We start from the raw sequence: 19162 nt of genomic DNA, 5'->3' as shown, positions 1-19162 counted from the left end.
AATACCAATGCTTTCCCCTAATCCCTCCCCGTCCTCTCCCCACTCATGTGAAGATAAAAATTATGATGATGAACATTTTTACAATGATCTATTTCCACATAATAAATAGTAAATATATTTTCTCTCCCGTATGATTGTTAATAACATTTTCTTTTCCCTAGCTTATTTTATTGTAAGAATACAGTATACAATACATATTAATAAAACATATAAAATATGTGTTAATTGACTGTTTATGATGTTGGTAAGCCTTCTACTTAACAGTAGGCTATTAGCAATCAAACTTTTTAAAACTCAAAAATTGTATGCAGGTTTTCAACTACACAGGATTTTGGTGCTCCTGACACCCACGTTGTTCAAGGCTCAACTCTAGTTTCTTTCAATTCCTTCTTTTCAGAAAATGTTTCCAGACAGCAGCTCAATTTATGAGTAACTGGGTCAACTCTCTCCAACAGAAATATATAAATGAAAATATTATATTGAAACTCAATCACATAAACTGTAGTTTCAAACCCATAGTAATACGATAATGCTTACAAGGATAACCAAAACAAAAACGAAAGGGTAAAGAACGGTAGTCAATTCCCATGGCACATTTATATGAAGTGTTAACTTCAAACACCATAAATATAAACATCAAGGTGATGAGAGAAATTCAAAACTTTTTTTTCTTGTGACGTGAGGACTCGTGAATATTTGTGGCCATCAAGATTGACAAAGAGAAAGATCCAGGCTATGGTTTTAAGTTCAAGTCTTTGGTACCTATAAGAAAATATAATAAATAAATGTGTTATTTGATACTAAAGGCTCTAAATTTTTCATATGCTTAATAACTACTTTGAAAGATTCAATAAGTACAGATTTCTGCATCTTTCTTCAAGGAATTTAAACAAACATCCTGAAGCAGGTGGTAAGTGGTTCATGCTGTGAGATTCACTATTCTAGGCAGAGTAAAAGGTCACCTCATCTGTTGAAAGGTTTCCTAACAATTTTTTGACTCTTTAGTTAGATTACATACAAAATTATGAAAGTAACATTAAGATTCAGGAGACTGAGAGAGGCTGCTGAAGGCAGCAATAAGTGTGTTGGCCTCAAAGTTTAGTTGAACAAACATTTAATTATTTATTTATTGAAAAGACATTTAAAACAAGTTTTCTACTTTATCTATATTTGTCTAAACCTCTCTGAGTCATTCAAATAAAGGGACTAATTATCCTAACTCCAGATATGCTAGGTTATCCAAGGCTATCCAAGGAATTAAAACAATTTCAGGAAGTAAATGAAAACACAGTCAAATGGAAGTGTAGAGGGAGCTACACAGATCCTCAAGTATTTCCATAAGTCATCCTTCCTTAATTTAATTATCTAAAACTTTTGAATTCTTTATTTGTCCTTTTCAGCAAAAGAAAATAGTATGTATATTTCAGGATAATATTATCTAAAATACAATCTTAGTGTGGGTAAATATGAAGCTGCAACTTCAGAGGTTGCTTTTGTTAACTATCTTACACTGGCTCTCAGAACCATGAGATCTCTTTCATATCTTACTGAATCTATAATTTTCTTAAGAGAGAGGGTATAATCATCAACTGTGCAAAATTTTAATTGTCTTTTAAAAGTAAAGAACTTTGTAATCTTAGGACGATTTTATAATACTGTTAGAGGTAGTGTTGCATCATTAAAAGTCCCACAAAATAAGCCAAATTTTTAAATCATGGATACTAAAACAGCAATTTCCTACCTTCTCCTAACTAATCAATGTATTCGAAGTGTCTCCCAAAACTTCATGCTCATTAGCTTTTCAGTAAACTTCAAACAGTTGTTTCTAATTACATAATGCTACAAAAAAATATATTTTCTATTTCATTAAGTCACAATTTACCTTAAAATACATACACAAATATATATACACATTTAAACTGTGTGCATGTGTGTAGATACATACCTATACAAATATGTATATATGTATACATATATTTACACATATATATGTACTTTTAGACTATTTTAAGGGAAAATTATACTCCATTTAATAGTAGATCCAATAAATTAAATGTTACTTTAAATACTGTCCTGTTACAACAAGTGAAAATTAAAGTGGGTGGAAATGAGGTTGCTGAGGATAGCTTTATATTTTAAAATACACAATCAAAATGACAAATAATTGTCTATATATTCATCTTCATTTGATCCTATAATAAACATTTTAGTGATTTTAGGTGAATTAAAATAATGTATTTCTGTGACTGCAAACAAGGAAAATACAGCATAAGCCATGAAATATGTTTTAAATTGTTACATTGCAGATGTAATCTTTAGAAATTAAATATATAAACTGTCTTCTGATTTATTCTGTTTTGGTGTTTTCATTTTTTGTAAGAAGCAAAAGTTTTGCTGTTAATCCTTTAAAACATAATCTCGGAGGGCAGAGCAAGATGGCCAAATAGGAACAGCTCCAGTCTCCAGCTCCCAGCGCGAGCGACACAAAAGACAGGTGATTTCTGCATTATCAACTGAGGTACTGGGTTCATCTCACTGGGGAGTGCCGGACAATCAGTGCTGGTCAGCTGTTGCAGACCAACCAGCGAGCGCTGAAGCAGGGCGAGGCATCGCCTCACCTGGGAAGTGCAAGGGGGAAGGGAATCCCTTTTCCTAGCCAGGGGAACAGAGACACATAACACCTGGAAAATCAGGTAACTCCCACCCCAATACTGTGCTTTAAGCAAACGGGCACACCAGGAGATTATATCTCACACCTGGCCAGGAGGGTCCCACGCCCACGGAGCCTCCCTCATTGCTAGCACAGCAGTCTGCGATCTAACCGCAAGGCAGCAGCGAGGCTAGGGGAGGGGCGCCTGCTATTGCTGAGGCTTAAGTAGGTAAACAAAGCCCTGGGAAGATCAAACTAGGTGGAGCTCACAGCAGCTCCAGGAGGCCTGCCAGTCTCTGTAGACTCCACCTGGGGACAGGGCACAGCTAAACAACAACAACAACAACAACAAAAACAGCAGAAACCTCTGTAGACACAAGCAACTTTGTCTGACAGCTTTGAAGAGAGCGGTGGATCTCCCAACACGGAGGTTGAGATCTGAGAAGGGACAGACTGCCTGCTCAAGTGGGTCCCTGACCCCTGAATAGCCTAACTGGGAGACATCCTCCACTAGGGGCAGACCGACATCTCACACCTCACACGGTGGAGTACACCCCTGAGAGGAAGCTTCCAAAGCAAGAATCAGACAGGTACACTCGCTGTTCAGCAGTATTCCATCTTTTGCAGCCTCTGCTGCTGACACCCAGGCAAACAGGGTCTGGAGTGGACCTCAGGCAATCTCCAACAGACCTACAACTGAGAGTCCTGACTGTTAGAAGGAAAACTAACAAACAGGAAGGACACCCACACCAAAACCCCATCAGTACGTCACCATCATCAAAGACCAGAAGCAGATAAAACCACAAAGATGGGGAAAAAGCAGGGAAGAAAAGTTGGAAATTCAAAAAATAGGAGTGCATCTCCCCCTCCAAAGGAACGCAGCTCATCGCCAGCAACAGATGAAAGCTGGACGAAGAATGATTTTGACGAGATGAGAGAAGAAGGCTTCAGTCCATCAAACTTCTCAGAGATAAAGAAGGAATTACATACCCAGCGCAAAGAAACTAAAAATCTTGAAAAAAGAGTGGAAGGATTGATAACCAGAATAATTAATGCAGAGAAGGCCATAAACGAACCGACACAGATGAAAACCATGACACAAGAAATACGTGAAAAATGCACAGGCTTCAGTAACTGACTCGATCAACTGGAAGAAAGAGTATCAGCGATTGAGGATCAAATGAATGAAATGAAGTGAGAAGAGAAATCTAAAGAAAAAAGAAGAAAAAGAAATGAACAAAGCCTGCAAGAAGTATGGGATTATGTAAAAAGACCAAACCTACGTCTGATTGGGGTGCCTGAAAGTGAGGGGGAAAATGGAACCAAGTTGGAAAACACTCTTCAGGATTTCATCCAGGAGAATTTCCCCAACCTAGTAGGGCAGGCCAACATTCAAATTCAAGAAACACAGAGAACGCCACAAAGATACTCCTCGAGAAGAGCAACTCCAAGACACATAATTGCCAGATTCACCAAAGTTGAAATGAAGGAAAAAATCTTAAGGGCAGCAAGAAAGAAAGGTTGGGTTACCCACAAAGGGAAGCCCATCAGACTAACAGCAGATCTCTCGGCAGAAACTCTACAAGCCAGAAGAGAGTGGGGGCCAATATTCAACATTCTTAAAGAAAAGAATTTTAAACCCAGAATTTCATATCCAGCCAAACTAAGTTTCATAAGTGAAGGAGAAATAAAATCCTTTACAGATAAGCAAATGCTTAGAGATTTTGTCACCACCAGGCCTGCCTTACAAGAGACCCTGAAGGAAGCACTAAACATGGAAAGGAAAAACCGGTACCAGCCATTGCAAAAACATGCCGAAATGTAAAGACTATCGAGGCTAGGAAGAAACTGCATCAACTAACGAGCAAAATAACCAGTTAATATCATAATGGCTGGATCAAGTTCACACATAACAATATTAACCTGAAATGTAAATGGACTAAATACTCCAATGAAAAGACACAGACTGGCAAATTGGATAAAGAGTCAAGACCCATCAGTCTGCTGTATTCAGGAAACCCATCTCACATGCAGAGACATACATAGGCTCAAAATAAAGGGATGGAGGAAGATCTACCAAGCAAATGGAGAACAAAAAAAAGCAGGGTTTGTAATACTAGTCTCTGATAAAACAGACTTTAAACCATCAAAGATCAAAAGAGACAAAGAAGGCCATTACATAATAGTAAAGGGATCAATTCAACAGGAAGAGCTAACTATCCTAAATATATATGCACACAATAAAGGAGAACCCAGATTCATAAATCAAGTTCTTAGAGACTTACAAAGAGACTTAGACCCCCATACAATAATAATGGGAGACTTCAACACCCCACTGTCAACATTAGACAGATCAACAAGACAGAAAATTAACAAGGATATCCAGGAATTGAACTCAACTCTGCACCAAGTGGACCTAATAGACATCCACAGAACACTCCACCCGAAATCAACAGAATATACATTCTTCTCCGCACCACATAGCACTTATTCCAAAATTGACCACATAGTTGGAAGTAGAGCACTCCTCAGCAAATGTAGAAGATAGAAATTATAACAAACTGTCTCTCAGATCACAGTGCAATCAAACTAGAACTCAGGACTAAGAACTCAATCAAAACCACTGAACTACATGGAAACTGAACAACCTGCTCCTGAATGACTACTGGGTCCATGATGAAATGAAAGCAGAAATAAAGATGTTCTTTGAAACCAATGAGAATGAAGATACAACATACTAGAATCTCTGGGACACATTTAAAGCAGTGTGTAGAGGGAAATTTATAGCACTAAATGCCCACAAGAGAAAGCAGGAAAGATCTAAAATTGGCACCTTAACATCACAATTAAAAGAATTAGAGAAGCAAGAGCAAACACATTCAAAAGCTAGCGGAAGGCAATAAACAACTAAGATCAAAGCAGAACTGAAGCAGATAGAGACACAAAAAAACCCTCCAAAAAATCAATGAATCCAGGAGCTGATTTTTTGAAAAGATCAACAAAATTGATAGATCGCTAGCAAGACTAATAAAGAAGAAAAGAGAGAAGAAATAAAGAGACACAATAAAAAATGATAAAGGGGACATCACCACCGACCGCACAGTAATACAAACTACCATCAGAGAATACTATAAACACATCTACACAAATAAACCAGAAATCCTAGAAGAAATGGATAATTTCCTGGACACTTACACTCTCCCAAGACTAAACCAGGAAGAAGTTGAATCTCTCAACAGACCAATAGCAGGCTCTGAAATTGAGGCAGTAATTAATAGCATACCAACCAAAAAAAGTCCAGAACCAGACAGATTCACAGCCAAATTCCACCAGAGGTACAAGGAGGAGTTGGTACCATTCTTTCCAAAACTATTCCAATCAATAGAAAAAGAGGGAATCCCCCCTAATTCACTTTACAAGGCCTACATCATCCTGATACCAAAGCCTGGCAGAGACACAACAAAAAAAGAGAATTTTATACCAATATCACTGATGAACATTGATGCAAAAATCCTCAATAAAATACTGGCAAACCGAATCCAGCAGCACATCAAAAACCTCATCCATCATGATTAAGTGGGCTTCATCCCTGGGATGCAAGGCTGGTTCAGCATACGCAAATCAATAAATGTAATCCAGCATATAAACAGAACCAAAGAGAAAAACCACATGATTATCTCAATAGATGCAGAAAAGGTCTTTGACAAAATTCAACAGTCCTTCGTGCTAAAACCTCTCAATAAATTAGGTATTGATGGAACGTATATCAAAATAATAAGAGCTATTTATGACAAACTCACAGCCAATATCATACTGAATGGACAAAAACTGGAAGCATTCCCTTTGAAAACTGGCACAAGACAGGGATGCCCTCTCTCACCACTCCTATTCAACATAGTGTTGGAAGTTCTGGCTAGGGCAATCAGGCAAGAGAAAGAAATCAAGGGTATTCAGTTAGGAAAAGAAGAAGTCAAATTGTCCCTCTTTGCAGATGACATGATTGTATACTTAGAAAACTCCATTGTCTCAGCCCAAAATCTCCTTAAGCTGATAAGCAACTTCAGCAAAGTCTCAGGATACAAAATTAATGTGCAAAAATCCATGCATTCTTATACACCACCAGTAACAGACAAACAGAGAGCCAAATCATAAGGGAACTCCCATTCACAATAGCTTCAAAGAGAATAAAATACCTAGGAATCCAACTGACAAGGGATGTAAAGGACCTCTTCAAGGAGAACTACAAACCACTGCTCAACGAAACAAAAGAGGACACAAACAAATGGAAGAACATACCATGCTCATGGATAGGAAGAATCAATATTGTGAAAATGGCCATACTGCCCAAGGTAATTTATAGATTCAATGCCATCCCCATTAAGCTACCAAAGACTTCCTTCACAGAACTGGAAAAAAATGCTTTAAAGCTCATATGGAACCAAAAAAGACCCCACCTTGCCAAGACAATCGTAAGCCAAAAGAACAAAGCTGGAGGCTACAGGCTACCTGACTTCAAACTATACTACAAGGCTACAGTAACCAAAACAGCATGGTACTGGTACGAAAAGAGAGATATAGACCAATGGAACAGAACAGAGGTCTCAGAAATAATACCACCCATCTAGAGCCATCTGATCTTTGACAAATCTGACAAAAACAAGAAATAGGGAAAGGATTTCCTATTGAATAAATGGTGCTGGGAAAATTGACTAGCCATAAGTAGAAAGCTGAAACTGGATCCTTTCCTTACTCCTTATATGAAAATTAATTCAAGATGGATTAGAAACTTAAATGTTAGATCTAAAACCATAAAAACCCTAGAAGAAAACCTAGGTAATACCATTCAGGACATAGGCATGGGCAAACACTTCATGTCTAAAACACCAAAAGCAACAGCAATAAAAGCCAAAATTGACAAATGGGATCTAATTAAACTAAAGAGCTTCTGCACAGCAAAGAACCTACCATCAGAGTGAACAGGCAACCTACAGAATGGGAGAAAATTTTTGCAATCTACTCATCTGACAAAGGGTTAATATCCAGAACTTATAAAGAACTCAATCAAATTTACAAGAAAAAAACAACCCCATCAAAAAGTGGGCACAGGATATGAAAAGACATTTCTCAAAAGAAGACATGCATACAGCCAACAGACACATGAAAAAATGCTCATCACCACTGGCCATCAGAGAAATGCAAATCAAAACCACAATGAGATACCATCTCATACCAGTTAGAATGGCGATCATTAAAAAGTCAGGAAGCAACAGGTGCTGGAGAGGATGTGGAGAAGTAGGAACACTTTTATACTGTTGGTGGGACTGTAAACTAGTTCAACCATTGTGGAAAAGAGTGTGGCGATTCCTCAAGGATCTAGAACGAGAAGTACCATTTGACCCAGCCATCCCACTACTGGGGATATACCCAAAGGATTATAAGTCATGCTGCTATAAAGACACATGTACACGTATGTTTACTGCGGCACTATTCCCAATAGCAGAGACTTGGAATCAACCCAAATGTCCATCAGTGACAGACTGGATTAAGAAAATGTGGCACATATACACCATGGAATACTATGCAGCCATAAAAAAGGATGAGTTTGTGTCCTTTGTAGGGACATGGATGAAGCTGGAAACCATCATTCTCAGCAAACTATCACAAGAACAGAAAACGAATATCGCATGTTCTCACTCATACGTGGTAATTGAACAATGAGATCACTTGGACACAGGAAGGGGATCATCACACACTGGGTCTTATCTTGGGGGGTAGGGGGAGAGATAGCATTAGGAGATATACCTAATGTAAATGACGAGTTAATGGGTGCAGCACACCAACATGGTACATGTATACATATGTAACAAACCTGCATGTTGTGCACATGTACCGTAGAATTTAAAGTATTATAACAACAACAACAAAAACAAAAACAACAAATTAAAAAACACTATGTACTTTTCTCCTCCTGGCATATCATTTTGAGTTGTCCTTCAATTATTCCAGATATATTACAAACCTTACCTCTAGAAAACTAATTTTACTAAAAAATACTCCATGTTAAATTCTTCCTTAAATCTTTTAATTTATAATAAACTTTCATAACAACTATGTTAAATAATTTTAGTAGGTGTTCAATTAAAAAATGATAAATAATCTGGCAAGCAATATTTATTTGTATATAGGAGCTTGAAGTGTGTTTGTGAAAGAAGCATATGTATTCCATAAAGCTAATCTTTAATGAAACCATGCTGAAGGCTTAATACTGCAAAGGCACACTCCACATGCTGCCGGCCCTATGCTGGGAACTTCCCACCAGAGGAGCAGATTAATTAAATTATAACCTTTAGACCAGGTGTAGTAGCTTACACCTGTAATCCCAGCTCTGTTGGAGGCCAAGGCAGGCAGATCACTTGAGGTCAGGAGTTTGAGACCAGCCTGGTCAACATGGTGAAGGCATTTATCTACTAAAAATACAAAAATTACACAGGCATGGTGGCGGGTGCCTGTAATCCCAGCTACTCGGGAAGCTGAGGCAGGAGAATCTCTTGAAGCCAGGAGGCAGAAGTTACAGCAAGCTGAGGTTGCTATCACTGCACTCCAGCTTGGGTAACAGAGAGATTTAATCTCAAAAATAAATAAATAAAATAAATTTAAAAATAAAATTAAATAAATTATAACCTTTAGAAACTATAATTTCTTTATTCAATATAGTAACCTAACCTTACTAAAGATGCATTTCTTTTAGACATACTAAAAATCTTATCTCTAGTTATGTAAGAAAATATTATATCATTTTTGTTCATCTTCTTTATATAATTTGTATTTACAGTTATACATTACTTTTAATCTTACTATTTATTTAAATTCATAAATATGATTTATGCTGTTTTACTTTTAATATTAGTTTTAAAGTGTTATACTCTTTTATCATTCTTAATGTTTACTTCATAATTTTCATTGTTACACTTGACATGTGGAACATCGTGATTGACTGTAGAGAAAAGATAACTTAATTATAAATGAAAAATCTACAGTCATTTTCTTACCAAAACATGAGACTTTGATGTGGGTGTTGCTGCTCTCTGGACAGAAATCCAATGACTGAGATGAGGAGTATTGCCAAGGAAAAAGGCTTTAATCGGTCGTTGCAGCTGAGAAGATGAGAACTCAATCTCAAATCTATCGCCCTGAAAGACTAAAACTAGTAGTTTATATAGCAGGAAAAAAAATGAAACAATGTATAACAAAACAGGAACAAATGAGGGGCAAGAAAGCAATCATGATGAATGAGGGGTAATCATCTCACTGTCTGGATGTGGTGATTTGATGAGTTTCAGTTCTTCGATACTTTTTTGAGAGGCCTGAAGTTCCTTTCCCCAAGAAGGAACTTAGATAAAACAAATATAGGCCAGGCCCAGTGGCTCACAGCAGTAATCTCAGCACTTTGGGAGGCCGAGGTGGTGGATCATGAGGTCAGGAGATCGAGACCATCCTGGCTAACATGGTGAAACCCTGTCTCTACTAATTAGCCAGGTGTGGTGGCAGGCGCCTGTAGTCCCAGCTACTTGGGAGGCTGAGGCAGGAAAATGGTGTGAACCCGGGAGGCGGGGCTTGCATTGAGCCCAGATTGTGCCACTGCACTCCAGCATGGGGAATCTGGTCATCAGTCTTCCTGAGTGCTTCATACTGAGGAGGGCTATCACAGAGAGCTCCATGCAATGGGTGACCATGTGGCTACCCAGGAATCAAAAGTTAATCTAATGCTCTTAGAATTTTCTTGTGAAACACAATGTTTCTCTCCAATCTCCTACTTTCATCAAAAATAAATCACAGCAGGACCAATCCACCTGCAAAATAGCATCAGTACCGTATACTTGGCCTGATTGCCCACGCAGAGTACAATAAGAATGGCCCATTTAGGTTTTCCTAAACTGATTTTGCTGGAACCTCTCACAGGGTCATTTTACAACCTCTCACAAGGCCCTGGAAAAATAACCCGGTCTCTTAACTGACTCTCATTATAAAAGAAACAGTTTCTTATTAAATGTATGCAAACAAATATATTGCTGTGAATTATGAATATTCACAAATAGTTTGTAAATTCTGGGGCAATTAGGCACAGAGAGAGAGAGAAATATGACTCAAATTGTATTTACAAATGTATACCAAAGGCCGGGTGCTGTGGCTCACACCTGGAATCCTAGCACTTTGGGAGGCCGAGGCATGCAGATCTTCTGAGGTCAGGAGTTCGAGACCAGCCTGGCCAAAGTGGTGAAACCCTGTCTCTACTGAAAATACAAAAATTAGCCAGGCATGGTGGGAGGTGCCTGTAATCCCAGCTACTCAGGAGTCTGAGGCAGGAGAATTACTTGAACAGAGGAGGTGGAGGTTGCAGTAAGCCGAGATCATGCCACTGCACTCCAGCCTGAGGGATAGGGTAAGACTCTGTCTGGGAAAAAAAAAAAAAAAGAAAGAAAGAAAAGAAAATGTATACTCAATACACTTAAAGTATATATCACGGCTATAAATAGCTCAAAGGAAAAAAAATATCTGCGGACCCTGAAAAAAACAAAAAAAAGGAATCAGCAATATTCCAAACAACAACAACAAAAGACATAAAAATTACTTCACTCCTCTAATAGTTCAGTCCATGCAATCAACTCCTGTTTCATATTTGGTTAATAATCTTTATAAACACATCAGTCTTTCAATTAGTACAGAGGATGTTTCTTCCCTATGCAATGGAACAACATCCAAAGTTATCAGAAACCTGCCTTAAAGAGTCCTTTTCATGAACTCTCTCCAAAAAGCAAGCCCTGGACTATTGCTGATTATGCCATTATTTTGAGAAGGATCAAAGCAAAACATAAAAGTTGGATAACAAAAATCTTAAGACAGCCATAGTTCAAGACACAGTTGACAAGGAAATTTGGTTATTTCTGTGGCATACCACAAGTTGACATAATAATCATAATTATTACTAAGACATATCAGAATTCTAGAAATCTCATATCATCCTGCAATATACAATAACAGCAATCTATTAACATATAGATATAACCCAAAGGAAACTAAACACCACCCGAATTTTGACAATGCTTCCTGCATAATTCTAACATAACACATAAGCTTAGTAAACCTAATATGTCTCTCTTGGACTTCGTGGAACCTCATATCCAGAAAGTTAGTTTGACATCAAAAAAACTGAATTTAGAACTTGACATATTGCTCTTAAAAATATCAGTTTTAAGACACCTGATATCACAAAATAGAATGACAGGTCACTATATAATGGTCATTCATTTAGCCAATATGATGAAATAGAACATTTATCTTTTGATAGAAAGGAGATTCTTTCCCAAACAATAAGACATAATGCTTAGTAAGGCATAGGCCAACTAAGTCTGTGTCTCCCCCCTCCATTGTTTTCCTGCAATTTACTCAAAAGGTAAACATAAATCTTGTATCCTCTTTTACATAAAAATTTTCTTCAAAAGAGAAAACCAAATTTTATCTTTGTATGGTATGTTATTAATATTAAAGCTAATTTTAATAAAATCTTTTAAACAAATCTGATTTTAATCAGATTGACCACAGGTAAGATTTCTGTAAACTTTTTATAACCTTTTATGATTTTCCATCAAAAAGAAGATCAATAAAAGAAAAAAGAGGAGATTAATGTTCCAAAAGAACCCTGTTATTCCGACACACAGGTTCAGATGCTAGACTTGCATCAGTGTACTTTTGATATTAATGTTTAATTTATAGAAAAACTCTGAATTAATTTTATCCCTCAATATCAGCCCTTACAAACTCATGTGCTCACATTTCGCCAATAGTCCCTGGACCTAGAGGGATTTAATAGTGATTTAGTAGTTTTAATTTCTGGCCCCACGTCTCACAAAAGCAGTTCATTTTGATTGTCACCTTCTCCTGAGTCTGAAGATGATGCTGCAGCTGGTGTCAATATTCATGGTTTAGCAGGGATTGGTGCCTTCTTCAGATCCAGAGAGTCAAAGTCCTGTAACTTAACAGCACAATAATTAGTTAAAAGAACATTTATACTACAGAAAGTTCTATCATACTCTCTAACATGTCACAAATTAAAACACTGTGATTTGGTGTCTATGAATTACTGTCTGTAGCATTTCAAACCACTGTATTGAAGTAATTTGATTACTCGCTGCTAATGTCTAATTGCTAGGATTCTAGTGACAGAACTGTGATCAAGAGCACTGAAAATGTACTAAGTCCTATGCCAAACTTATTAAAGTAAGACAACTAACTTTTCTCTCCATCATTAAAAAAATAGTAAATGCAAGTTTTAGTTTTGAAAGTTCAATATAAGGATAAATAAACTCTTTTCACTTAAATATTATACAATAAAACAAGGAAAAACTAAGAACAAAAGCACACAATAATTGCTTTTCAACTATTTAAAACAGCATCATTGTGTCTTTCCAAGACTGGTTTCTAGATACAGTACTGACAACTGATTAGGTCACTTTCATCACTAAAATCTTCAAACCAGTGTCACACTTGAATAGTTTTATTTTCAGGTACACACATGAAGGTCCATCAATGATAAATGGCTCAGGATCAAAGGTCACTAGAAAGTCTCAGACTTTTAGCACTACTTAATTCTAATGAAGATCATTTAATTTTAATAATAGTAAGCACAACTAAAGTAGCTTGAGAAAATTTCCAACCAATATAACTTCCTTAAATATAGGGCCAACAATTATTTAACATTATAATTTTGTAACCACATCACAGTTTTTCTTCATTACCCATTGGGAAAAATCTGAAACCAACTCAAATCATTAAGTTGAATTACCTTGGAGATAGACATCACTTGAACATTTTGATTCTTCCCTGCTTTTTTAAATAACAAATAGTGTACTATTTCTACTCAGAGCTTGTAAAATAGGTCTTTGGGTTTTTTTGTTTTGTTTTGTTTTGTTTTGTTTTTTGGCCAGGACTCCTAAAGCTTTTGTAGTTTTCTAGAGCAGCAGAAGTAAGCATAACCAACCAAATTTTAAATGGCTGGTGCCCTCTATCAATTTTTTCAGGTTTGACAAAGGTAGCTTAGAATTCTAGATAAAAAGAACAAATGATGAATTGTTGGAAATGCATAATAAACACAATGACTATTCATAGAACCAAATAAAAGCCTTCCATTAGAAACTAAAAAAAAAAAAATAGTTGTAACTTATGTATACAAAAATAAAACCCAAAAAAGAACATGCAGCAAATAAATAACAATTAAAACAAAAACAAACACACAGAAAACCAACCCCCAATTTTTCTCCTGCTCAGATTACCTTAGAGGCTAGGGTATTACCTAGAGCCTAAAAGAACACGTAGTGTATATTTTGTTCGTAGTATACAAATTAATGTCTTTAAATCCACTGATACCACTATCCATTTTGTGCAATTAAAAAATTTACTTAGGTACATGACCAGTAATTACTTTAGTGCTAGACCATCTATGCAATATAGCAAATATAGTATAAAGCAATGCAAGCATGTGTGTGAAATTTGGCTTCATGCTTAACTATATTAAAACAGAATTGCCAGGCCGGGTGTGCTGGCTCATGCCTGTAATCGCAGCACTACGGAAGGCAAAAGCAGGCAGATCACTTAAGTTCATGAGTTCCAAAACAGCCTGGCCAACATGGTGAAACACCACCTCTACTAAAATAGAAAAATTATCTGGGCATGGTGGTGGGCACCTGTAATCCCAGCTACTTGGTAGGCTGAGGCAAGAGAATTGCTTTGGAGGTAGAGGTTGCAGTGAGCCAACATCTTGCCACTGTACTCCAGCCTGGGCAACAGAGTGAGAATCCCTCTAAAAAAAAAAAAAAAAAAAAAAATTGCTAAACTCTCAATGTACTTCTTTATAATATTTATTTCTTTATCTTCATCAAAACTAAGACTCTTAACTATGAGCAATGTTAATTCGCAAAATTCCAAATTTCTCCAATTTTCTATCATTTTATTTATTAATTTATTAATTTTTTTTTATTTTTTAAGACGAAGTCTTGCTCTGTCACCCAGGCTGGAGTGCAATGGCATGATCTTGGCTCACTGCAACCCCTACTTCCCAGGTTCAAGCAATTTTCCTGCCTCAGCCTCTCAAACTGTTGGGACTACAGACACATGCCTCCACGCCTAGCTAATTTTTGTATTTTTTAGTACAGACGGAGTTCCACCATATTGGCCAGGCTGGTCTTGAACTCCTGACCTCATGATCCACCCCTCTCAGCCTCCCACAGTTTTGAGATTACAGGCGTAAGCCACTGCGTCCAATCTCTATCAGGTTTTGAAGAACATTATACTAGCTAAACTTTTCCACCATTCTATTTTCTCTGTATGCATATGAAGACAGACATACACAGAAACAGGAAAGAGCTGCATATAACTTACAAAGACCATCTATAACATGAGTGGCCTTTTCATTTTGTCCTTTTTTTTTTTTTTTTTAATAACCATTTTACTTTAGGACAAAAGTTCACTAAACAAGACCTATTTTATACAAATTTGTTCTCTTTTCTTTACAACTGTCCTTTCCAAAAGTATATCTTCATATCCATAACTTTCTTTACACCTCTCCCCTGCCTACTAGTTCCTTACTACCTTGTTTCACAAATAACCTTAGTTAAGTGCATAATTTGAATTACCTTTTAGATAACTTCTGAATTACACAAAATTATTATTTTTTTCACTAAAAACACATATTTTGTTACAGTTTATAAACAGAATTACAGATTAACTATAATTCTTATTCTTAGTAACCTTGAATTTTAGTGAAATCCTAGAAAGCAAGAAATCCTGAACTATCAGATGAATTTTTTAGAGAATAATTCCACAGTCTTTAGAAACATATTTTCCCATATCATAACCCTTTCTTAATTGGGAATGAACCAGATATCCAATGAGCATCAAAAATAATTTTAAGATTTTAAATTACACAAAAGTTTACTTCAAACATTTATCCTATTTACAAGTACTCAATTATATCATTTTTAACATTTTATCTAAATAACTTCTGAAAACTGAGATATTAGACATCATTATTTAAAGTTAGTTATTTCTTTGTTAAACATTTTTTAGTACCCAGTGAACATCAGGAGCTCACATAAGAGCCACAAAGTTAACTGTATAGATATTTTTGCCAATAACTCAGACGATTCAGCTAACAACATTAAATTAGTCTCATTTGTCAAAGAAGATGCACAAACCGAGATCATTTTGTTTGGCTGTGTTGATAGTTTTACAATCTTCTATGACAAATCCAGACACCGCAAAATATCTACCAGAGATAAATGTAAAATCCAGACAAAAAATGGTATGTTGGCAATTCTGAAGGCATTTCTCTTATACTTGTTCAATAATTTTAAAGCCAGCTTATTCATTAAAGGTTACTTGCCACATGAACTTGAAATTTGCTTGGACTTTCTTTACCTAAATTATGAATGCTCTTTTATTACCCAACTTAGTAGACACAACATATAACAATAAATGTACATACAAATAAATGCACCTAGATATGTATACACACACACAAACAAAGATCTGATAACTTTTACTGTGGAACTCTAACCATAAGATAGCAATACAAACTCACCAGTCTACAAATCTGTCCACATGGCTGATCTTAGTTAAGTCTGTGAACCAAAATGTTGGGTAAAGCAGTTGTCATGGCAGTTTGATTCTTAAAGGCCAAACCTCCCCAGACTCCAAAGAACACTGGGGCCAAACAGAACAAAAGGAGAACATCACATGCTAACCAGGCCCAACATTGCTTAGAATAGCAGCACAAAAGTCTGGATATATGAACTTTTATCCCATTTTCCCATTCAACAGCAAATTCCAGATTCCAAACAATACTGGGGCCAGTGTTAGAAAAGAGTATCAGTTGACTGAATCCTAATCTCCCACAACTATACCAAACACACACAATCACCAAAACATAATCTAACTTCAGCAACAACAAACAAGTCCCAGGAGTGTCCAAACTGAAAGAGTCAGGGAGTTTCAATCTGTAAACAAAAATTTCTTTAGAATTTTTTGAATTGAGAGGAACCTATCCTGCTCTTTGGTACCCACAAAAGATACTCACTTGCCCAGACACTCACACAACAATTACAAACAAACCCACAGGCGTGTCCATACTGAAACAGTTGGGGTGCTTCCCTCTCTGTCAGTTGGGATTATTCAACCTGCAAATATAAATTCCTTTAAAAGTTTCTCAAACTGAGAAGAGCAGACCGTGCTGTCTGGGCCCACAAAGAAAACTTACCTATCTGGACACAGATGTAAAATTACAAAGGTAGTTCTTCCAAAGGAATCAGGAATACCATTGGGGCTCACTAAGAGAGGGCCAGAGAGAGATGAAAACTTACCTCCAGCCAAAATTGGGAGGGCAGGGGTTTGGTCTAGGTCCTGCTGCTCACTGTACAGAAAGCCAATGACAGATGAGTATTGCCAAGGAAGAAGGCTATAATCAGCCTCAGCAGCTGAGAACATGGGAACTCAGTCTCAACTCCATCTCCCTGACCAATTAAAACTAGGGGTTTATTTAGCAGGGAAGAAATAAAGCAATGCATCAAAAAAAAAAAAAAAAAAAAAAAAAAAAAACGGAAGTAGAGAAGGGCAAAGAAGTAATCGTAATTAACAAGAAGTCTGGAATCTCACTTAATGTGATGATCTGGTGAGTTTCAGTGCTCTGATACTTTTTTGAGAGGTCTGAAGCTCCTTTCCTGAGGAAGAAAGTTATATTAAAAAATGTAAGTTTCAAGCATTAAGACCACTATGTTTATCCAAAAATTTATGGGACTATTTTATCTGTTTCAACTTGGGGTCCCAAATATGATAGTATTGAGTATGGACAACCAGTTTTATTTTTTTAACAGTAATGGCAGTTTGGGGAAAAAACAAAACCTTAAATGTTCATCAAAATTGAGTGCTTTCCAAAATGACTTGTTTTAAAATTTAATCTCATAACAAAATTATTGTTGATATAAAATTATTCTCTATTGCAAGAATTTTTAACATATTTTAAGACTTTAACCTTCTCCTTAAACAAGGAAGTGATGAGTTCACAGAAATTCTCATGTGATGATTTCCCCACAGCTAAATTCATCTTTAGTTTCTTTTCAATATATTTGAGCATTTTTTCTTTTTTTTTTTTTTTTTTTTTTTTTTTGAGACGGAGTCTCGCTCTGTCACCCAGGCTGGAGTGCAGTGGCGCGATCTCGGCTCACTGCAAGCTCCGCCTCCCGGGTTTACGTCATTCTCCTGCCTCAGCCTCCGAGTAGCTGGGACCACAGGCGCCCGCCACCTCGCCCGGCTAGTTTTTTGTATTTTTTAGTAGAGACGGGGTTTCACCGTGTTCGCCAGGATGGTCTCGATCTCCTGACCTCGTGATCCGCCCGTCTCGGCCTCCCAAAGTACTGGGATTACAGGCTTGAGCCACCGCGCCCGGCCGAGCATTTTTTCATAAATTTTGCAAACTTACAAATAATTGCTTTTGTCTGCTTCTGCCTCTTCTTTCATGTTGCCACAACTTTTTTTGAGAAAGTGGATGATAGGTTTGTGCCTCTATTTCAAAGAAACTTCAGTAAATTTTCTCAAATATATTATTGAATTTCACTAAGAAGAATTGAACAGAAACATTTTCTTGCATGTTTTAAACCATTTATTTTAAAGGTAATATAACAATAATAGGGATATATTTTGAGCTTTCATCGACCTGCTGCTTTTTTGTCTTTTCCATCTATTCTATTCCAAATATAATTAAACACATTTTTTCAATACTATTATTTCCTTTAAAAAAAAAAATACTTTAAGTTCTGGGATACAAGTGCAGAATGTGTAAGTTTGTTACATAGGTATATGAGTGTCATGGTGGTTTGCTGCACAAATCAACCCATCATCTAGGTTTTAAGCCCTGCATGCATTAGTGATTTGTTCTTATTCTCCCCCTCCCCTTGTTCCCCACCCCTAGTCTGGACCCGGTGTGTGTTGTTCCCCTTCCTGTGTCCATGTGTTCTCATTGTTCAACTCCATTTATGAGTGAAAACGTGGTGTTTAGTTTTCTATTCCTGCTTAGTTTGCTGAGGATGATGGCTTCCAACTTCATCCATGTCCCTGAAAAGGACTTGATATCATTTCTTTTTATGGCTGCATATTATTCCATGGTGTATATGTACCACATTTTTTTTTATCCTGTCGATCATTGATGGGCATTTGGATTTGCTCCATGTCTTTGCTATTGCAAATAGTGCTTCAGTAAACATATGTGTGCATGTGTCTTTATAATAGAATAATTTACATTCATTTGGGTATATATCCAGTCATAAAATTGCTGGGTCAGATGGTATTTCTGGTTCTACATCCTTGACGAATCACCACGCTGTCTTCCACAATGGTTGAACTAATTTGCATTCCTACCAACATTGTAAAAGCATTCCTATTTCTCCACAGCCTCACCAGCGTCTATTT

The 19162-nt window shown here is 36.7% G+C and overlaps 1 long non-coding RNA gene across 3 annotated transcripts; it reads right to left on the bottom strand.

Moving 5' to 3' along the window:
* Positions 1-582: 582 nt before the first annotated feature.
* On the bottom strand, positions 583-17255 carry LOC110743288. 3 transcript variants are annotated; one of them, XR_002522099.2, is made up of 4 exons: positions 16284-17255; positions 12581-12680; positions 9700-9854; positions 583-762 (listed from the first exon to the last, which is right to left on the bottom strand). It is a non-coding gene; the product is annotated as an uncharacterized LOC110743288 (long non-coding RNA). The 3 variants fall into 3 exon arrangements; XR_002522097.2 differs by having other exon boundaries at positions 9700-9848; XR_002522098.2 differs by having other exon boundaries at positions 9700-9804.
* Positions 17256-19162: the final 1907 nt, after the last annotated feature.

Source organism: Papio anubis, chromosome 3 (genome assembly GCF_008728515.1).
Source record: "Papio anubis isolate 15944 chromosome 3, Panubis1.0, whole genome shotgun sequence".
NCBI lineage: Eukaryota > Metazoa > Chordata > Mammalia > Primates > Cercopithecidae > Papio > Papio anubis.
The sequence above is the reverse complement of the archived record's forward strand: the minus strand, read 5'-3'. Positions and strand labels throughout refer to the sequence as shown.